This window comes from Bombus pascuorum, chromosome 15, assembly GCF_905332965.1.
Source record: "Bombus pascuorum chromosome 15, iyBomPasc1.1, whole genome shotgun sequence".
Lineage (NCBI taxonomy): Eukaryota > Metazoa > Arthropoda > Insecta > Hymenoptera > Apidae > Bombus > Bombus pascuorum.
The window spans coordinates 907,711-931,806 of NC_083502.1; the positions used below are offsets into that span (position 1 = coordinate 907,711).

At 36.7% G+C, this 24,096-nt stretch overlaps 2 protein-coding genes across 4 annotated transcripts in view; one reads left to right on the plus strand and one right to left on the minus strand.

Annotated features, from left to right (window-relative positions):
- LOC132914553 (midasin) overlaps nucleotides 1-24,096 on the minus strand; it is a 137,612-nt gene that overhangs the window by 45,740 nt on the left and 67,776 nt on the right. The window lies entirely within an intron of this gene.
- LOC132914558 (uncharacterized) overlaps nucleotides 3,190-24,096 on the plus strand; it is a 74,960-nt gene continuing 54,053 nt past the window's right edge. For all 3 annotated transcript variants that reach the window (XM_060973759.1, XM_060973760.1, XM_060973761.1), the window contains exon 1: nucleotides 3,190-3,278. The gene's annotated coding sequence lies outside the window, so the exon portion shown is untranslated. The remainder of the gene's footprint in view (nucleotides 3,279-24,096) is intronic.

Below are 24,096 nucleotides of genomic sequence, written 5' to 3' on the forward strand. Positions count from 1 at the left end.
GTAAACTAGTCCTGACACGCGATTTACCATTCGAGGATTTAGAGTGTCGATGTACCGCGAGTCACAGTCACGATAATTATGTTACCGTAGAATCATAAACATTCGTTTCATTGTTATTAATTTATTGTTATTCCAATAGGAGGTCTTTAAATATCTGGTATCATGGCGGAGGAAGGACTTGTTAATCGTCAACACGCGGCAAACCTAACCTACCTTACGTGGTTTTATTTTAACTTGTTCGCGAATACTCGGAATCGGTAGAATGCGCGAAATAGCCCTTTTCTTCCAATGTTAAACGGATATTTAAGGTGTAGAAGTAAAATGGGCCACCCGGTATATAGGAAATGTGCAATTATTTTAATTTGTTCGCGAATACTCGGAATCGGTAAAGTGCGCGAAATTGCCCTGTTCTTTCAATGTTAAACGGATATTTAAGGTGTAGAAGTAAAATCGGCCACCCGGTATATAGGAAATGTGCAATTATTTTAATTTGTTCGCGAATACTCGGAATCGGTAGAATGCGCGAAATAGCCCTGTTCTTTCAATGTTAAACGGATATTTAAGGTGCACGAGTGAAGTGGGCCACCCGGTATATAGGAGGTGTGCAATTATTTTAACTTGTTCGGAATCGGTAAGATGCGCGAAATAGCCCTGTTCTTCCAATGTTAAACGGATATTTAAGGTGCACGAGTGAAGTGGGCCACCCGGTATATAGGAGGTGCGCAATTATTTTAACTTGTTCGGAATCGGTAGGATGCGCGAAATAGCCCTGTTCTTCCAATGTTAAACGGATGTTTAAGGTGTAAAAGTGAAGTGGGCCACCCGGTATATGGGAGGTGCGCAATTATCTTAACTTGTTCGGAATCGGTAGGATGCGCGAAATAGCCCTGTTCTTCCAATGTTAAACAGATGTTTAAGGTGCACGAGTGAAGTGGGCCACCCGGTATATGGGAGGTGTGCAATTATTTTAATTTGTTCGCGAATACTCGGAATCGGTAGAATGCGCGAAATAGCCCTGTTCTTCCAATGTTAAACGGATGTTTAAGGTGTAGAAGTGAAGTGGGCCACCCGGTATATGAGAGGCGTGCAATTTTAATCAATGCACTCAAATATCCCCGAAACTAAGCGAGATCCGCTTCGTTTTTCTTCTCGCCGTGTTTTACTGTTTCAAGCGAAATCGATACCAATGTCATGTGCATTTAGTCGATGAAAGGATACCAGGCATCTCAATTTAGAAAAACATACGAACAAAATTTTCAATATGGAACAGCTCCGGAGTGTATAGATCTTTTAATTAGTTAGAAGAATTAATTAATTGCATATAGAAAGGCCGAGGACGATGCTGTGTCTAAGACTGTTTCAGGTCGATGCCGGTGCGTTCTTCGACCGCCGATGAAGCTAACTGTTAGCGAAACGTGAGAAAATCTCTTTCTATTGGATGCGGCCTGGAAGCCTGAAAAGCCTGGTATTAGACGCAGCGTGGAGCGTCCTGAGTCGCGAAAGTTCGCTAATAATGTTAGAGGAATTACAGCGAAACAGGAGGACCGAGATCGCGACTTGGCCCGAGAACTTGATCAATTCTTCATTTTTGCTCGGTGAATCGTGGTCGTCGTGAACGTTGACCCCACAGCCTACAGTCTAATAATAAGACGTTCCAGATGCCTGTTCCGCTGAAAAATATCTCTCGTGCGCTGGTATTTTACGTGCAGTTAATTTTTCACGTCGACCGAGCTAAGACGAATATTTCGAGCCGCGAGTCTCCATTCTAATTCATTTGACGCCGTTTCCACCTCTTTCGGGACAATCAGAGACCCCAGCAGAAAGTATGATCCCCTCGGCGGAAGTAACGCCGCTGGCATGTGGAACTGCGCGCGATGGATCAAGTCGATTGGTCTGATACCTTCCGCTTGGGATTCTTCAAAATCCACGTACAGAAATTCTCCCATCCAACTGAACTATACAGCGCACATGGAACTTTTCTCTGATAATTGCTCCAACACTTCCACATGTATTACGTCCTGGCCTACAGCTTTGTCTGTGCTACGCATCGGAAATTTACTCAACGCCTAAAGAAGTTACAAATCGACAGAAATGTTCTTACCACATCGAACAATGTCTGTGTGTGAAGCGTTGCTATATAAAATTGTAGAACGTCTTATATAACGCGCGTACTACGTACATACATGGAAATTTTCTCTACTAACTGTTCAAATATTCCCACGAGCCACTGCAAACCAAGCCGACGAGGAACGGCGAAAGCACGCAGCCCGAAAATCGCTCTCGTCGCTCACCTTCACCCTCGTACGTATTCACGCCGCGGTATCCTTAACAAAAGCGGATCGGCTATAACCGAAGGCGTCAGAATTTCTGGCGCAGGACGACGTCGGGTTCGAGGCCCCGAGTGCCACTCGACGAACCATCGGTATCCCTCTGCCAACCCCACTTTCCCACCCCTAAAACGCGCTCGCGAAACAACACCGAGAACACGCTCGAAATACGCGCGCGCGTCGATTCCACCGAGCGGACGCTTTCGTCGTCCCAACATCCCTCTCTCTCTCTCTCGGCCTGTGCACCCTCAGTATCAGGGGCTCCATCCACTCGGAACTCAGTGCTCTCTCGCACCCCGAGCCGAGAGTACCGCAGGAGGCCAGAATCGCGATCTCTCGCTCTCTCTGCATCCTCGTTCGTGTCTATTTTCTTTCTCCTTAGCCTCTTACACACCCTCGCATTTACATACTCACCTTCCCACACCTTCGTATCTTTCGCGTTATCGTATAATCAATTATACATGTAAATATATATATATATATATATATGAGCCGTTTAGTTACGAAATCGGTTAACTCCGCGAGGAAACAAATGGAATTATATGAGATAAGCATCCTTCACGCACCAGTGATTTGCCATTGAAATGTAAAAAGTTTGAGAAAGAGGAGTTAACCGCTTTGACCTGCGGGCGGCTCGTATAAATACACACACACACACACACATGTGTACATGTTGTACAGATGACACACGGAGACAAAAGTTTCATTGACCAGTGAGAAACGTGGTGGCGGTGGTGAAGACCGGTAGTGGTGGCAAGAAAAGTGGTAGTGGTTGTGAAAGTGGTGGTGGTTGGTAGGGGGTGGTGATACTTGTCGTAGTAAATATGGTGAATTTTCACGGAGACACACCCCCGGAGAAGACGTGACACTAGGGGGATGAGAGGATCGGTGATCAGGCTCGCGGTTGGATTTAAGTCCCGCAGCAAGCGACTGGTTCTTAGACTGGACCGGGTGAGGATCCCTAAGAGAACGAGTTTCGTCGCTTCTTCTCTTTCCAGCAAGATGCCAGATTGCGTGGTTATCTGGGTTAATGCTTTATTAGCGTTTTTTCTTTTTCGTTCAGGTTGCGTAGCGCCTTGTTAATTGGCACGATCAAACGCCCATCCACCCATTTTGCAGCTGGTGCTCGCTTTTAGGCACCGCGGGTTTCTATGGGATTCCATGCACGCGTTAATGGTTCACACGTTCACTTTCTTATTTCTACTTTTTTATGGACTAGGAAATTTTCAACAGCGCGGATCACTTGGACGAACCAGATAGTAAACTGAACGTTCTATGGTGAAATAGGTCTCCCAGTATTTCCGCCGGAAATACCTACAATTTTCAAGATGGTCAACGTTATCAGTCGTTTTGGGCTGGTTCAACGTTCACTGTCAGCTTCTTTTGTTTACCCTTTGATTTGGGTGGCGTTTCATGTGACTCCTCGCACGCGCCAAGATCTAAGGAGTCAGTTGTTGACGGCTAATTTCATTTATTGTTAATTTTCCGTATTTTGTTTGAGCCTCAATTTGGATGCTCTTGGTACCTCTGATCGTGTTTCCCGGGAACCGTTTACCATATTTTGAGAAACATAGAGTGACGGGATGATAGATGTTGGGCTATTTAAGTGTACAGTATGGAATATTGCAATACGAGCATGTGGAAATTTAACACATGTCTCTGATTTATCGTGGCTTATATCGTAGATCTGCTAGAATAGTCAGTCTTTCAAGAATAGTCAGTTTTATACCACTTTTACGAACAATGGTCAGAAACGATACAATTGAATTATTTAACAAAAATGTTTGATATGCAAATTCTTTCAATTTTAACGATACGTATCTGAGTCTTTTTTCTTCTCGTTTGACTATGTACATACCTAAGGCCACAAATTACTGTTGTTTGTAAAGCTGACCGTAATACAAGATTTTGTTGAAAAATGTGGGTTCGTTAGGTGTTTCGTATTAATTCTACATCCTTTCTCTTCGGCTGTGATAATAAAATACCCGCTTGATTACAGCCTCTTACAAACTGTAACCGGATTTTGGAAAATCAAGCTTCGCTGCTGTTTCGAACGCCGACTGCAGCAACGGCGTTTCTACTTTAATAGAATTTTCTATGAAAGAATTTCCACTGAAAAGAAGGATGACAGACGATCAGCGTTTTTCACTCTGCCACGAGAAACGTAATCGAATTTTTCCCTTTTCCGTGAATATAAATCATCGTTGATCGGTGTTCCATGTTGTAAGAGATTTCTTTTTTTATGTTAATTCTTTGCAACAATGTTGATCGTTATGACTTGTAGAATTAGCAACTTGTCAAGGTCATTGGTTGAATTCTATAATTAAAAAAAAATACTGCTTTGTTGGGAAAAAGGTAAACCTTAGAAGAAAAATTTGAAAGAAATCTTCGACAATTTCATGATATGAAATATCGAAGAATTTATAACATTGTTACATTTGGAATTTTGCAATTTTTGTAAGTAGAAAGTTACTCGTTGTTATATAACGTAATGATTAATTTCTAATTGTTCTACTTTTCCTTTTCATAGGAAAAATAATACTTTTAGTCAGCTTTCTTGCTACCCAGCTTTCTGTATGTAAAAGTAAATTTCTGTTCTCATTCTGGTTATCTGACTGTGATACTGTTCCTCATTTAGATAGCAGAGATGGAAAGTCTAACGGTATATATTTCTACGTAAAATGAAACGCTGCCTCTTTCATCTTGATCACGATTCTTTCTTCAACTGTCGAATGCTTGACACGGTTTTCAATATTAAAGCTACTGAATATTGGAAAATTCCCTCGCATCGACCATACAAAATTTCCTTAAACGATCGATCAAACATTGTTCTAACTAAAACGCGTTACGCTTCCTTCGCAAGATTAAAAGAATTTCATTTTTTCGCCCGCGAAGAACGAAGAAAAGGAACGAGATTGAATTGCCTTTGGTAAAAACTGAAAGCTCCTATTTAAGGGGCAAATACCAAGGAAAGAGTCTTACGTTTCATAAATGGAAAAGAAGAATGGAATAAGTCGATTTACCGAGTCTTAAGTCCGCAGTAAGAAAAAAGAATTGATGCATTTAGAATGAAGATAGTATACGCCGTTGTTTCAAATTCCTGTGCAAGCTTTTGTTACGATGGATCATCATGGGTTGTTGACTTTACGAAATGAATTCCCACGAAATACATATTAATCCATATTAATTAGAGATTGGAATATATCGTTATGTACATTGCAGGCAGTGGCAAACTGCGACTCTTCTTCTTGTTAAATTAAATTTATCATCAGCCAAATATAATTAATAAAATTCTAAAAACTGATATTTCCTTTGAAAATTATTTTACATTCTTCGAAACGAACATTATCGCTGTACTAATAGCTCGAAACGAAAGTACGAACACACGAAGGAAGAGTTTAGGGCTCGCAAGGAAAATTAATTATACAAAACCTACCATCACTAATTCATTTATACTGTTCGTTGTATTAATTTGTAATCGACGTTGAAACAACTGTCTGCTTTATTTGATACTACGGAGCAAAAAAAAAAAAAATGCGTAAATCCGATTACGATTTGAGAAGCGCCTGGATTCGCAAATGGGCCCCGTTATCCTTTTTCTTATTTGCCTTTCAAAGTATTCAACGCCATACAGAGTTGGACCAACGTTCGGTTGGTTTTTGACTTGGGAAAGTGTGTCATCGCAGGTTGAAACGCAGCTTCAGACCTTTGAAACAATTTTCCAGGCCCGCCACAAATTCGATCGCAAGAGCACTCTGCGCTAATTAGCCTTCAAATCGAAGTTAAGAGAGCGAGCACGCGTTTGTCATAATTAACCCTTAACTAATAATCGTGGCAGCATTAAGCCATTAGGTCGTTGCCACTCGATATCTTCGAGCTTCAGCCATTGTGTGTTGTTCGAAGGAAGTCGATGGAATTTGATGGGCCGAGCCCATCTTTCTTGTCTATCTTCTTGTGAAACTGTTCTACATATATTGAATAATTCAGGAATTTATTTCCAGAAATTTCCTGCCATTATAGAATTGTAGAATTACTGTAAAACATTCATTTGCATTGATATACATAGAACAATTAATTTCTTGTTTCAAAGAAATTGATAGAATCTGATGGACTAGGGATTTCTTGATCGATGGACGATGATATTTTATTATTTTTTAGTAATTAGAAAGCTAAAATAAGTTTAGAAAAGGCTAATCGAAACGTAATTGAATGTATAAAAATATCGATCGTATTATTCGAAATATGTGCAAGAGAATTTGAAATAGGCAGGCGCGTCTGAAACGCACTTTAAAATTGGAATTAAAATAAAACGGTGAAACTTCCGCAGTTTATTTGAAAGTTTTAAGTGCCCAGCCAACCCTATACCCTTTTACGCAAGTTTTCATTTTAAGTGAATTAATTCAGCAAGCCGAAAGCTTTGCATTATTTCTAGTAAAACAGAGTACGTAAAAGCGCTAACGTTCGAGTACATATTTCGCGAAATACGTTCCCTTGAAAAGCAAAAGGCTATCGAAACGCAAAACTTTCGAACTTTCCGATAATCAAGTGACTTTTTAGATTTTGCCAGTTGCTCCTAAACCCAACATAACCTAACATAACCTAACCACATCTAATCTAACCTAACCTCATCTGATCTAATCTAATCTAACCTAATCTAACCTAACATAACCTAACCTCACCTAATCTAACCTAACCTGACCTCATCTAATCTAACCTAACCTAACCTCATCTAATCTAATCTAACCTAACCTAATATAACCTAACATAACCTAACCTCATCTAATCTAACCTAACATAACCTAACCTCATCTAATCTAACCTAACATAACCTAACCTCATCTCATCTAATCTAACCTAACATAACCTAACCTCATCTAATCTAACCTAACCTAACGACAAAATTCGCAATCACTTAGTTGCCAATCCAATACATCGTCCATAAGTATAAGTTGGGACTAAGTATCAAAAGATTTAAGTCTAGTTTAAATCTAAACAATCGCTAAGAAATTATTCTGAGAATCTTAAGAATTATCATCTCGTTCAAGTTATTATAACAATAATTGTCAACTTTTGTTTCGATAGTAAAATTAATTTCTTTCCTACCCACTATCTGTTTCGATTAATTTTGGCATTCATTTTATCATTTCATTTGCTGTTATTCAGTTATACAGACTCAGATTTTTAGTGATTTCTTGCAATTTTCTTATCAAATTCATTTTACACTTTTGATAATTAAACAATTTTCGGGAACAATATATAATTACTGTAGTTTATCACATTATTGAAATTCCTATAAATGTGTTGCACATTTTCTATGTACAGATATGTTGGATTGTAACTTTATTTTATTTATTTGCTTTTGATCTTTTGGGCTAATTGTTGCCTTCTACGTTTCTTACGTCGACGCATATTAAACGTCGTTAAAATTAAATTCTACAAATCGTCAAACTTTTTCAAGGATTACTTTGTTTCGTTATTCTAAACCCGCAAGACAGGATTTTAAAATTCGGGAGTATAAAACGGAGCTGTTACGATCCCTATGTTTATAAATCTCCTGAAGACAATTTACGCGTGAAGAAACTGCTCAAGTGGATTTTATCTTCCCCAAGTCTTTAATCTTCCCCAAATGCTAATTTTACATTTCCAGGAAGCTTCGTCGCGCTTCTTCCAAGTTGAAGTTCGCGTAATATTCCGATTGTACGTGAACGTTGTGGCAACCAAGTTTCACTTTGCTGTCAAAAATCTTCTGAACATCTGATTTGTAGTAAATTTCCTCGTACTTAAAAAAACAACTTAAGAAAAAGGACGATATTTCGTACGTAGCGATCTAATGTACGAAACCTGAGCAATGACCTAATAGTGGCTATAATAAAAGAAACTTATGAGAGTGTACATGGAAGATATAAATGGGAAATCGTTTCCCATTTGATCCATAGTTTGCCAACCAAACTAACCGAGTATGACGAGCTTGTTAAATAAAAACTAGTCAAATAAGAAAAAGTTTATCTCGCCGGTTGATTAAGTTCTTTCTGCCGAAAAAGTTTCTCACTTAGGTGTGTTCATCACTGGGAAAACGAAGGCGAACTCAGCGAAATTGAAGGAACGATAGGATTCTTTACAGCCCGTGGGTCTAATAAGCGAGGAACGCCATCAGATGGAGCTGGAGGGCGCAGTCGAGTGGCAAGAATGTGATCTTGTCTCCTATGGCGTAGAATATCGCGCGGAATTGCTCTTTTCCATGCATAATTAAGCCGTCGCTGTTAGTGATTTTCCACAGTTTCCACGTGTATTTTGACTTTAACATCGGTCGGTATACAATGCATGTTCATCTAAAGTTTGTATTTTTGCAGAGGCAACTTGAACAAAGAATTATTTCACTGTGGAAATGTCGTAAGCAGACTGCGGATGTTCATGCAAATTCGCGATTGAAAAAAATAGAATTTCTGGGACCTGTTACGACGAGCAATATTTTTTAATTTCAACGTAATTTGTTTATGACATACTACAATCTATTTCAGCAAATATACGAAACGTAATATCAGGAGATTTATGTATTGTTCTATTAATAGAAAATTCCATTATCTGGACATTTATCGCTTTTCTAGAATTTTAATAATATTCTGTAACACGGAGTTTTAGCTTTGTACCTAACATTCTTAAGATCGCACACGAGGAAAAATAATTCTCCGTTAAAAAGTAATCTGATATTTCACCGACGATTATCAGGTTCGGCGATTAACGAAACCGAAAAAAAAGGGGAACAACAGGAAGGTTTAACGGTTTATAGACGACGTTCGATAACACGGACAGGAACGAAACACAGTTAGCCATGGAAATAACCGAGCCATTCGAAATTCAGAGCGAAGACGCGGCGAAATTTATGGGACGAGAATTACTACCTTGTTAGATTTAACGTTGCCGCTTTTACTGTCGCCGTTTCGCCAAACACTTCCACTTGCACCAACGTTCCAGCGCATTAGAACGCTTTAATCGATTTGTAGTAACGCTATTTCAATTTTAGCGAATCGTACAAATTAGTTTAACGAATTAATTAATAAAGTAAAGGTGGTAATTATTGTCTTTGAACCGAATCATTTGCTTACATTATGTTTCAATTATTTAGTTTTCATAATTATAATATTTTTAATACAGTTCATCTTTCTTTTTAAGTTTCTTCACATTATCTGCTTGATATTAGAAATATTCTACGAAATTTATATTATGTTTCAATTATTTAGTTTTCATAATTATAATACTTTTAATACAGTTCAGGATAGACGCAACATCTTTCTTTCTAAAATTTCTTCACATTATCTGCTTGATATTAGAGATATTCTACAAAATTTACATTATATTTTAATTATGTAATGATATATATATAATAATATATTATATAATCAATTATATAAGTCTTCATAATTATAATATTTTTAATACAGTTTAGGATAGATGCAACATCTTTCTTTCTAAAATTTCTTCACATTATCCGCTTGATATTAGAGATATTCTACAAAATTTATATTATATTTCAACTATATAATGATATATATATATATATATAATAATATATCATATAATCAATTATATAAGTTTTCATAATTATAATATTTTTAATACAGTTTAGGATAGACGCAACATCTTTCTTTCTAAAGTTTCTTCAAATCTGCTTGATATTATTCCAAAAAATTTCTTCAAATTTCCTCAAATCTTCTTCAAATTTTCTTCACTCACAAATTCTTCAAATTTTGTCAAACGCGTCTCTTTTTATAGAGAAGATATGTTTTCCACGGTGTATTACGTTGCGTATTCTATTGTATCATATTACAATCTAAATCGATCGATTAAATATAACTTTCGTACGAGACGAATATTATCAAAGATAACATTTCAACTGAACGATAAAACTTAATCTAACAATGTCGTTGACACAGCAGATCCTCGTCGACCAAGCAAATAGCGATTCTGCCAACCTGCCTGTCTCTTTATTCACCGCGTTCCTGTTCATCGTCGTTGCAATGATTTTTCCGGTTTTCGTTTCAAGCCGGATCATGACGCCGAGAAAAAAAACAAGACAGAGAGAAAAATTCGTGAAAGGGAAAAACGAAGCAAACGAAAAACGAGATCGCGGTTTATTGCGGCAGCCTTCACATTGCGGGCGTTAATACGTCGTGGAAATAACAACTTGGCAAGGTGAACGACAGAAGCAAACTAACGTTTCTCTCGTTAATACGACACGGAGCCATTAATTCGTGGAAAAGCGTTTCGCGTAATTTATGCCAGGCCCGTTTGTTTATTTTCCGATGATTTGATAGGAAACTGCCGTGTTCGGTGAAATTTAATTCGCAGTTTCGTGTAGTTCGTCATTATTATACTTCCACCGCTGTCTCTTTTTTCTTTTTTTTTTTTTTTTCGAATTATTCATTGGGAAGTATTATGTGTCTGTTCTGTGATTTTTCAATTGATCTGTTCTTTATGGTTTTTGTGACATTTGGTAAATTTAATTCGCGACATTAATTGAGTGGATGACACTCGTGACAATGTTGTATTATTACAATTGCTGTACTTTTGTTTCTAAAGTGTTTTATTTTTTCAGAGCCATGTAAATTCACCTCCTGAACTTTTAATTTGCATTTGCGAAGGAAAATTTCGCGGTCACTTCCCTCCGTTTTACTGTTTTCATTGATCTATCGCGTTCATAAATTTCCTCGGATTCTTTAGAGTTGGTTCGCTGAAAGGTCTGGTTAAGCAGTCTATTGACGTCATTTTGTTGGATATATGTTTTACTTGTATTTTTTTACAGCTTCTCGAATATTTAACGCCTCAGATTTCGTCTTGAACTTCCCTCCATTCGTTCTGTCTAACGTCATTGAAATTATGTCACAAGTTAAATCTTTTTCCAGGTACCTTTGATGTTCCTATTGTGTAATTGTTCTCACAGGTATGGAATAAAGTAAAATTAAATAGTTGTATCTCTATAAGGAGATATTATATATAAAAGCTTCTTCTGTTATATATAATATAATATTATATACAATATATATATATTATATACAATATAATATTTATTGTATAGTATATATAATATACTATGCAGTATACATTATATTGTATAATATATATACTATACTATACGGTATATATTATATTGTTTGGTATATATACTATACACACTACTATATATACCATATATACTGTAAGATATAATATATATTATATTGTATAATATATTATATAGTAATATCTCTAACGTTAACGATGACTGATAGATGACATTGTAATAAATATTATATTGTATAGTATACATACTGTACATACTACTATATACACTATGTATACTATACAATATATATTGTATTATATTGTATTGTGTAATATATTATAAAGTAATATCTCTAACGTTGACGACAGATGATAGATGACATTGCAATAAATATTACATTGTATGCTATATATACTATACATACTACTATATATATTATGCATACTATCCAATATGATATATATTGTATTATATTTTATATTGTTATATTATATGTATATAATATATATTATATTGTACAGTATATTATATAGTAATATAGCTGATAGATGAAATTGCTATAAATATTATATTGCGTAGTATACATACTACACATACTACTATATATGCTATGTATACTATACGGTATTGTATATTATATATATTATACTATACAATATTATATCATATCATATTTTATATTGGTATATGATATGTATATTATATATATTATATTGTGTATTGTACTATATTATATAGTAATAGCTAACGTTGGCGATAATTGAAGAATGACGTTATGTGAGAGAAAGATGTGTCGGCCACGTAGTAACAAAATAAAAATATGAAATGAATACTTTTTTTTATATATAAAACATAAGATATATGACGTTAAGCACAACGTAAGCGGTAATTTATTTATTATCTTCCTCCACAGTATCAACCATGTACGTTTCCTCTCGCTCGAATATTTTTGACGGGAAGCAGTCATAAACGGAGGATTTAATTTGCGGTTTGGATTGATGGCGTCGGAATTATTAAAACTGCGGCGTTTTTTTCTCTCATTTCGTTTTTTCCCATTTTTTTTTTTTTTTTTTAATCCAATACCAGCCCATTAGCCTGTCGTTTTAATTCGTTTTTCGTTTACCCGTTTAATTGGTTTTTCGTTTACCCATTTAATCTGTTCATAATGTCCAGTAATAAAATTTTTGGACGCAGTAACTACTATACACGATAAATTTAATTTGCGGCTTAGTCGCTAATAACGGCGTTATTCGAACTGTTGCTTCTTCTCTCCTTTTGTAAATTTACTCTGTTCATTTCCTTGTCCCCTTTACGTCATCTAAAATTGTATTAATCCACTTGCGCCGTGTTTCATACAATTCGTCGAATTTCGTACGTATCCGGGTTCTCTGCAATTCCTCGAATTATACCGTTGGTGTTAGAAAGTTTCCAAACCACGTTCGAAATATTCACTGGAAATAGTGGCAACTTCTTCGTAAAAAACAGCATCCAAGCAACTTCGATTGGCAATCGTAACTCTCTGGAAATTCGGTGTGCGGTTGAAATTGTTTGCAGACTCGGTAACGAAATTACAGGGGACTCGAAAGACGCGCATGCTCGCGTGCAGAACAGCGGAACCGGAAATGCAGCGAAGAGAAAGCGAGTCCGATCCGCCGGGGAATTGTCGGTGATTCGATCGCGTGGGAGCTGGTAAAAGTCGTTGGTGAAACGTTTATCGCGTCGTGTAGCATCGTTACTCGCGACAAAGAGGTCTCTTTCGTAGTTGAAAATATCCTAAGCCATGGGATTCCACGGAAGGGAATAAATGGAAATATTTTTCAACGTTCCCCTTTCAGCCAGCTTTATTCTGCTCTCTTACCGAGCGCAAAACACGAAGAAACGTATTTCCAAATGTATTTTAGATTTCGGAGTATAGCGTTTCAAAGGAATCTCGAATATCGCTTTAAATTCTGAAGAATTTTAACGTTTTATCGCTAGGCTATTATTAAAATATTATTAAATATTATAATTATAAAATATTATTAAAATATTAAAATTAAGAATAGAAAAAAATAGAAATTCCACGATATTGGCGTGACAAATTCAAATTCGAAAGAAAAGACGTCCGTGTGCACCGATCTAGTGACCAAACGTTTATTATAAAATATTTTCGTAAAAATTTTTCATAAAAGAAATCACACACAGGCTTAAGAATTATTATCCATGAAATAGGTTTGCGTTTATGACACTTGTATTTTCCACTATCACCGCTCTATTTCTTCGATTGTCCGCGCCATCCATCCTTCTCCATTAACACAAATAAGCCAACCACTCGACCACAACCCCTAGCCAATTTCAATTTACCACAGTAACAACAGGTGTGATAATCGTGATTCAGCCTATTGTAGGAAATTTGGCCGCGTAATATACATGGGATTGCTGGCAATTATTATTTATAGCTGTTACAGACAACGTCATTGAAATTCGTTAACACTTTGACTGCCATGGTGGTCATTGGTAACCGGAGCGCTTCAACTTTTTACAATTGTAAAAATTGTATGAAAATTGACAGTTGGGGCATTTTGAATATAACCGATAACCATTATAACCATTTTTATTAAAACATCAATAAAAAAAATGAGAACAAATCTTGCATCTAACGGTGCACTGTGTTTACATTCATATCTTTGAAAGTTAACCTACGAATATTATTATAAACACACTGCTACGCCCCGAGGCTCACTATAGGCCGTGTTCCTAACCTTCTCCCGTGGTACTAGTGTCGCAGACAGATCGTCTTACATGACCGTCGAGATATACACAAAGTAGCGATAAACGCAGTTGTCGTCAAGCAGCGAGTTCTAGAAACATCGATTCGCCTTCGGTCCGTTATTTTATCTACACAAAAAAGATGGCATACGTGATCAAAGACGCGAACGGTTGCGGAACCCGAGCGTGGTGGGGGTCGTCTCCCAGAGAAAACAAAGGACAAAATCGAAGGGCAGTCAGTGACAAATGAAGATTCGAACCGAATGCATCGAGAGGTTCGGAGCAATAAAATCCAGATCGCTTAGTCAAACGAATACGTCGAGAAATATCATAAAGTCGAGTGTTCATTATAATTTTAAATATTGTTAAATATACAAGTTTATATTAACCCTGTTAATTCAGTGTTACAATCATTTGAACTACCTCTGTTATCCTAAACGAAAAAGGGGAACGACTGATTCGCGGCGTTGATTATCAGAATCGTAGCGAGAATTTACGCCTCTCGCTAACGCATTTCCCTCGCGATCGCGTCTCTCCGTGAACGGCCGTAACACGCGCCTTAAAAAATAATCGTAAATGCTGTTTTATAATCATATAATTGAAGTTAGAAGTGTGAACATACCTTACTATTATATATAGAATGAGCAAATACTGTTTACTAATATCTTCTATATCTTTCAACAATATATTCTGCACGTTTCGCTTACGACGAAATAACGAATGCGAATGGTTTGTTGAAATAAACGAAGCCTTGTTATAATATGTCGCTATCAACTGTTACCAAGGCGCCATGATGGTCACCCGTGACCATCAATAAGATAAACGATCCATTGTGGAAGAATGTTGTCTTACATCATCAATTTATTATTATTTTGCCATTATATGCTTTTGTTGAAAATTGTGGATCTTAATCGGCGAAATAAAAGTAAAGAAACACTAAATTTACACTTAGAATTCATATTTCATATCATAGAATTATATTCATATTTATCGGGAATCGCATTATTATCGCGCGTCTAACTACAGCTTGGTTAGTTTTCTCATAAAATATTCTTCGTTTATTGTTGAGAATTGTGGATCTTAATCGCCGAAATAAAAGTAAAGAAACGCTAAGGTTGCGCTTAGAATTCATATTAAAACAGTTTTAGACTTACTTAATAAAGGATTTCCAGGATCTTCGTCGATATACATTTGCACGCGTTTCAGCACTTTCTTTGTCTCACCATCTTCCATATTGCTAACGGAACAGTTGCATTCATCTGTTTTTCGAGACGCTGTGCACACACATACTAGCATTCACTCATATTCACATACGTATATCACTACCACGAGGCTAATCTAGTCTAGCACACAAAGTTATACATATCTCAATAGCTTTGAATAATAAAAATACTCCCGTGGCGCCCTCAGCGAAACAAGTGATTTCCGCGTGGCAACCAAAGTGTTAAACTATTTGCTCAATTATATCGTAATTATTACATCTTGCTGATTATATCTTCAAACTCTAAAATATCTTTAGAATTTGAACACCTAACGTAATAACATTTTAACCACGAAACTTAACGGTTGACCTGTTTGAGACGTAAAATTTCTACGGCAGAACAAGCTTTGTTCCGTCTCTGAGAGAATAAAGGAAGCACAGGGTAAAAAGTCTGCGTGAGATAGTTGTATTAAATTAAGTGCCGGTAGAGTGCTGGGCAAAATTAAGCCAGGGAAAATTAAAATGAGTAAGCAGCCGGCAAGATGAGGCGAGCGAAAAATTCCATTCGCTACTTTATTGCCGCTGTGCTTTGTTCAACAAACCGGCTCTCTTATTACTCTGTAACGCCACATCAAACGGCAATCCGGACGACAAATAGCAGATACGCGCAGGAATTAAAAATAGCACGCGAAGCCTACGAAAGTCGATTGGCTTTGTAAATTATTGTTTTGTATCGTAAAACGTAGCGAATCTCCTTCGAAACGGACGAAACTAGGTTTCTTTGAAATTGGAATTTGCCGCGCCAGTATCAGACATTCAATTTTTCCCCAGAAAGAAGAACATCGCTGTAAATTGGCATTACATGTCAAGATTTGTGTTAAAAGTAACAAAACTTCGTTATAAGTGTGATTTTCTTACGCGTACTTCAATCTGGAAGCAGAAACGTCACGAAGCTTTCTGCAAAGGTCAAATTAGCATTTAGGGGATGTTAAAGACATCCAGCTTGTCCAGCGAATTGTTTCAAAGAGTTTTATAAACTAAGATTCTATTAATTAATTAATTTGTATGAACGTGAGGAACAAATGGATAATACACGGCGCCATATTTGATATATCGATAGATTTATTGGAAATTATTTCACGCCAACATTGCCGGATACTGTTCCAGTGCAACCCATAACCCGCTTATTTGCCTTTCTATTTACACAAAATTAAAAATGGTTTAGGATGCGCTGTATAAAAATGCAGTCGCCTACAGCAGAACGAACACAAAGCAGTATTACTCTGAATTTTTATTTCGTCGCTGTTTCAACTATGATAGCCGCATAACTACGTTTCTCTGTATTATAGCCGAAATGTCCTCAATAAACGAATAAAAATACACCATAAAATTTCGTACGAGTGTCGCATTTCAACGTATGGTTTAATACGAGACTAACCGAAATTCAGAAGCGAATTTTAGGATATGAAAACTATTTTTGTACGATATTTGATCGTCCGGCAAGTTCGTTCCGACTTTTCAGCAATTTGATCGACACGAAAGACGATACGGAGAAGCTTCTCGTGAAAAAACCTGAGAGGTTATGGAAGGACGTGAAGCATTCAAGTTGCGTGAAAGATGGGGAAAATTGTGAAGGAAAATGCCACCTAAATAATTCGATAAATGTACATGGAATGGAAATGTAAATCGGAAGGAACTTTCCGGGCGTCCCAATATCTCAGAAATTAAAACCGACCAGTGACAATGTACAGCAACAGGAAAAAAAAATGTCGTCCTCTGTGACATATTTGAAGCTCATTGAAATCTACTAAAAATCTCCTAAAAAATTTCCTAAAAATTTCTGTATAATTAGCAAAAGTAACATTTGTAGCGCAGTAAAGGCAGCGCGCAAACGCAAGTGAGCACAAACACGCACAAACGAAGGCAAACAAACGAAGCAACACAGGGAATATCCGAATAGCATCGTTAACTCGAAGAACCAGGCGATTTCGTTTATTAGTTAACAGCAATTCCGATTCGAACACACCGCTAAACCACAGTAACGCGTGCTAGCCGGTTCTATCGTCACTCTATCGTCTCTTCCTCCCTCTCCTTCTCCCCCTCCTCACTCTGTCATCGTTTATTTCACCCAAGGGAGAACCGATGCAATCATCCCTCCAAACAAGCCGCCACTTTTCTCGTGCGTTCCTCCGGATTGCCTAATGAATTATCGAGCCACGAGCTTTCAGCCTCCATTGTTTCGATGTCCTGGTTTCACAGAGGTTATTCTCGGCTGTTCCTCTAAAACCGCGATGATTTAAGGGATTTGCTTTGTCCATGATTTCTCCACAATGCCGACACAGTTTATGGAGTAACGGTTTTGCAATGGATAAAAAGAAAGTCGTTTGCCAGCAAGAATATCCGCACTTTGTCGCAACTAACGCAAGCTTTTCCAATTTTAATACATATAAATTGCCGATTCTTTCGATTTGCGTTCATAACGTGTCAGTGTTTTCAATTTCATTTGAACAATATCTGTATCGAGCCAGGATATTACTGGCTTATCACAGCGAGCTTTCTCATTGTCGATCATTCTATGTTCCTAAATTTCCAACTGCTTCCTTCTTTCCTTTCTCAAATCTACTACGTATACACATAAATACATATTGAAAACGAAATATTTGTTGTAACACGTCATGGGTAAAATTTAGAAAAATTTATCAAATGTCCATCTGGACAAATTGTAAAGTACAAATTAAATAATAAAAAAGTGTTTGTTGTAACACGTCATGGGTAAAATTCAGAAAAATTTACCAAATGTCCATCTGGACAAATTGTAAAGTACAAATCAAATAATAAAAAAGTGTTTGTTGTAACACGTCATAGGTAAAATTTAGAAAAATTTATAAAATGTCCATCTGGACAAATTGTAAAGTACAAATTAAATAATAAAAAAAAAAAAAAAGAAAAGAAAAAGGTAAAATAAGTATTCGCGTTCGTCATCCCATTTCGTTAGCTGCACACAATGAAAACATAAAATGGCGCGAGAATTCAATCTAGTTATGACGTTCGATCGAAATTGAGAATCCGCTTGAAGAATAAGCCGCCTATTCAAGTTAAATCTAAGACTAAGCAACGAGTTTGAAATTTCCATTTCTCCAGAGCAAGTTCCTGATGGACAGGACCGGTGGATTCTTATCTTATGGCCCTTGACCGACCATCGATCGCGCAGCCAGTCGCCACCATCCTCTCTCTCTCCCCCCCTCTCTCTAGCTGTCTTAGCACGTTATCTCATTGCAAGGGATGCAGAGGGAGACCTATCGTCGTAATTGGCGAGGGGAATATCCGTAAAGGTGTGGATCTTCGTCAAGAGATGCTTTGACCTTGTTACCCTGTGCCCTGTGTTTGTAGTTTCCCTTGCGAATTGCCTTTCTCTTCGTGGCATAAATTGTCGGTCGTAAATATTAGCTTGTCCGAAAAGTTTCTTTTCTTTAACAAGCAAATAACAGATAGACCACATTTTTCGTTTGATATTACTTTACTGAATTATGTGTGATCCATTTTGTAGCGATGGAAGAAAATAATGTAAAACGAGAAATGTCGTGCATCTGTCATTTCCTTGTGGAACGAAGAAAGAAACTTTTCGGACAACTTAACACTTTACCGACCGGTAACTGTTCAACAGCATACGCACGTCCGACCGACAGCTCAGGCACAGATTCTCCCTGGCGCTGGCACTGTTTCGGTTTAGACTTTCCAATACCATTTTTTTTTTTTTTTCGTTCATCACGAACGGTAAGTTTTTCAAATTGGCATAAAACTGTGCGAGCTTACAAAGCAACGCAACTGACGCAACTGAGCAAGGTACCTTAGTACTAAATAACAAATTACTGCTCAAATAATGAGAAAGATCGTGGACGACAAAAAGCCGATTAATAGGCTATCGGTCGGTAAACGTCGGCGGCAAAATACCGATTAATCTGCTATCGGTCGGTAAAATGTTAATACACGCGTAGACAGCTGCACTTACATAGGACACCACTTGGAGACACAATTTACATGGAAGCAACATAGTAGGATAGAAATAAGACAAATGTACTGGTTGACTAGTCGAAATTCTAAACTCAGCATAGAAAATGAATGAAAAATATACAGGACGATAATAAAAGCAATTTGGACGCACAGAATGCCATTACGGGCGACACCAGCAATGAATCACACGAACTACAATCGAAAATGCTCAGAATGATAGTCAACGCCCCATGGTATGTCAGAAACACGCAACATAGGACATACGCAAAGACGCAAAAATACGTCAAAGAAGAAATCGACAGATAAGCAAAAAAATACAAGGAAATGAAATAAAAAGAATAAAAAGAATAAAAAGAAAACACCTCACTAAAGAAATAAAATAGACAAACTCGCAGATGGTATCCACACGTTATTTAGCAATAAAGTTAGAAAAATTTACCAAATATCCAGCTGGACAAATTGTAAAGTACAAATTAAATAAATAAAGAAAAATTGTAATTCGTAAAAAAAAAAAAGAAGAAAAATATTTGTACCCGCGTGAAGTCGTAGAACTAACAAAATCAATAAATACTTGATGGTGTATCGTCTTAGGAATCAACGAATACAGCGGTTCACGAAAGTATTTGAATATTTATAAGCAGTTTCTTCGCGAATATATAACACGTGTTATATGAAATATTAAAAAATTTCATTGCCACTAAAGTAAGACTTAACTGTTATGATCGAGATGCTGAAGTTCGAGACAAACGAACCTGAAAATGTATACAGAAACCACAAAATATTCGATGCTACTATGAAGATCATACGTAGATTTTACAAAGATCATAAACGTATTTAAACTGCCAATTGTTCATTGTATCAACAAGCCTTCGTATCTTCAGTGAGACGATCTTTCAAGGTTCTCGTGTCCAAATATTCTCGTGATCCAGTGTAAGTAGTATAAAGGAGCGTATGAGGGAACAAGTAGTATAGATAGACGTCGTACGAGAAAAGTAGTATAAATGGATGTATAAAGAAACCGGTAGCGTTTATCAGGATTTATAACTAAATATAGCAACAAACAATATATACGAACATCACGCGTGAGTTTCACCGTGTCACGTCCTTCCGCGTTAAAAAATATCTAGTGAACCATGAAAGTTTCCTACAAACAATGAAAAAACACTTCCCGGAACAAATCCACCAGTTACTCAAATCATACCTAAGCAACAAAATTTTTGTAGTAAAAATAAAGGATGTATATTCTGAAGCAAAAGACATCAAGGCAGGGGCCCTGCAAGGAAGCGTCTTAAGATTAACATTATACACACTATACACGGCTGATATACCAACAACTACCAACAGCAAAATACTGATATTCGCGGACGACAGGGCTGTATCATAAAAGATATAACCTAGCAAACACGAAGATGGCACCCCGCTGGGGGTAGCCACCCACATGCTATATTTATTTTTATTTTATTTTTTTTACCAATAAGATATAACACTTTACCAAATGTCCTTCAGGATAAATTGTAAAAAAAAAAAAAAAAAAAAAAAAAAAAAAAAAACCAGGGCTGTACTAGTCAGGCACACTAATTCAGAAACAGCAGTCACATCAGAAAAATAGAAAAATGGCTACAAGATAAAGGAATAAAAGCAAAGCCCAGTAAATGCAACCTTATTACATTTACACTAAGAAAACGGAAACCACCAAATATCCAATTGAATGGCACGCACATAACACAAACAAGGCAAGTTAAATACCTAGAACTCCACTTAGATACACAGCTTACATGCAAACAACATATTAAATCAATTATAGACAAAGTACGAATAAAAAGAAGAAGAAATAAAAAGAACTCTAAACTCAGCATTGAAAATAAAGTGAAAATATACAAAACGATAATAAAATCAATTTGGACGTACGGAATAACGCTATAGGAGACAGCAGCAATGAGGTACATAAATAAACTAGAGTCGCTATAATCGAAGATGCTGAGAATAGTGAACGCCCCATGGTATGTGAGAAACGAGGATATACGCAAAGACTTGAAAATATCAACAGTCAAAGAAGAAATCGGCAGGTACACAGAAAAATACAAAGAAAGAACGGCAAAACACCCCACTGACCTCACTGAAGAAATAAAATAGTCAAACTCGAAGATGGTATCCCGCTGAGGGTAGCCATCCACATGTTCTTTTTTTTTTTTATTTGGAAGTAGTTTACAATCAATTCTTATTGAGAATTATAAATAAATTATTCTGGCGTGGCACTATAACGTGAATAATAAATGACTATTGTATGTTTCGTTCTAGCTAAATGTAATGTTTAAATCTACAGGGTAATGTCTTTTTAGCCTATGGATTTGATCCGTCGCGTCAAGTAATTGAGTAACTAGTGGGTTTTGGTGGTTCTTAATTCTTACGTTATATTTATTACAGAATTTGAATATTTCTTCTTTAACTGTAGGTATGTTAAGTTCGCGATGTATTGTTTCGTTGGTAACATACCAAAGTGCATCTATTAAGAATCTTAGAGTTTTTGATTGGAACTGTTGAAGAATTTCTATGTTGGAATTACTCGTTGTTCCCCATAGTTGGATCCCATAGGTCCAAACAGGTTTTAATATGGCTTTATATAGCATTATTGTAGGATCTTATACTACAATTAGTCTATTAATAATAATGGATTTTACAGATGTTGATTCAACAGGAAACGATGGTTGTTCAACGTGAATTAAATACAACAACGTACTATAATTAATACAACTAGATAATTACTTTGTAACTCTCTTCACCACGGATCAAACACTTTCTCACGCGAACCACACTCTCTCGACAACGCAATTCGCACTCCCTGACTTCTCAACTAACACTGACTGTTAATTCGTCTTTCTCCCTTAGCGTCCTTTTGTCCTTTGTCTTAGCCCCACCACGCACGTGTTCCGCAACCGCTCGTGGCCAGAGTCACGTAGGCCTTTTCCGCGAAACTATTCGATTGCAGGACCGACGACACACATCGACATTCTCGCGACATTGTTTATGGTTTACCCGATATCTCTTAGGCCTTTTGTCCGCGATACTACATTATTTTATTCTGCACGCTTAAATTGAAATTTGTTCAATTTTAATTTAATCCACATGTTATTTAGCAATTAAATTAGAAAAATTTACCAAATGTCCAGTTGGATAAATTGTAAAGTACAAATTAAATAATAATAAAAAAAAATCTCACGTGTCCAAAGAAAACGAGAAAAGTTTGTTATCGGTTTTGTTCGAACCAATAGGATGACAGTCGTGTCTCGCTAAAATTCCTCTTATTTGTCAAAATGAAAAGAAATATTGGAATATAACAATTCGAAACTCTCGGCACGTATATATTATATCACAATTCAAATATTCAAATCAAGGTCATTCTATTAAAACAAAAAGACAAAAGGAAAAAAGAAGGATGTTTCGTACTCTGTCTCCTCTCTAATCAGTCTTGGAACTTCATCCTTTAACTCGTCCTTTTGACGAGCAAATTGACGAAGGATTAACTCGACGCTCCTCTCGTGTGTTAATCCCGAGGGATCGGTCGTTTGCGAGGTTCGCTTTAATTATTTTTCGCGCGTCCCGCTGCGCTCACTTTAAATTAGCAGCGCGGCAACCACTTTTGCCATCACACAGTTTTTACTTCCCCCTCTCTGTCTTTCTCTCTCGCTCTTCTGCTTCTGTTTTCCACATCGTCAACATTTTCCCTCGTGAGTGTACACATTTTTAAAGTGAAAAGCCTGTTTGAAGAATTCCAACATTTCCTCGTCGCCTCGGCTTCTCTCTATCCCCTTTCAGCCTCGTGTTTTCGGCGCACCGTTAATTAATTAAAATTGAGCCGGAATCAGTGGCAGAATTAGTCGTTGATGACAGTAAAACCTATGCATCTTATTTTTCCCTTTTTCACCGCATAGTTACACGTGCAATTTCCTTTTTTCATCAATATTTAGTTTTACGCTCTTCCCCATGTTTCTCGTTTTCTTCTTTCTCTTCTTCTTCGTTTTAGAAAAGAGAAAGTAGACATGAATTTGGGAAAAATGGCACCAAGTTTGCGGAAACGTGAATCTAACGTTAAATATTCGTTGTATCTTGTTATTTTTATGATTTATTGTTTATTCGTTCAATTATTTTCAGGACAATTTTTATTCGCGAAAGAAATTACGAAGAAGAGATGATGAAGATATAAAATATAGAAATAGAATAATTTTAATAGAGAAAAATAACGGAAGAAATAAATGGATGTAGAATAATAAAAATTATGGAAGAAGAAAGAAGAAATATATTAAACAAATAAATATATGAAGAAATTCAGGGGCGAGCGAAAAGTGGGAAAGAGGACAGTTTTCGTCCATCTTCTTCTCGTTATTTCCACCGATTCAATTTAAAAACTGACTGGTTTTTTTTATGCGACTCCACGCCGTGAAATGATTGATGCCACGCGAGCTGCGGATGCGAGCAATTGATACGCAAACAGGTGTTGAAATTGTCAGCTACTCGTCCCTGTACAAATTTCATCGAAATGATTGCGAAAGAGCGTTAAAAACAATTGTACTGTGATTTTTATTCTCCTCTTCGAGAGCTATCGCGAAAATGAACATACACTTTCGTCGATTAGTATTAACAGCGGCGAATTTCGTCGTTATAATTCAATTTAAGAGACCGTATTAAGCCAGCGACAAGGCAAAACTATACTACTACTGGACTACTCTTTACGAGAACTATTTATTTTATCGCGGATTTTGTCAGTACCACCT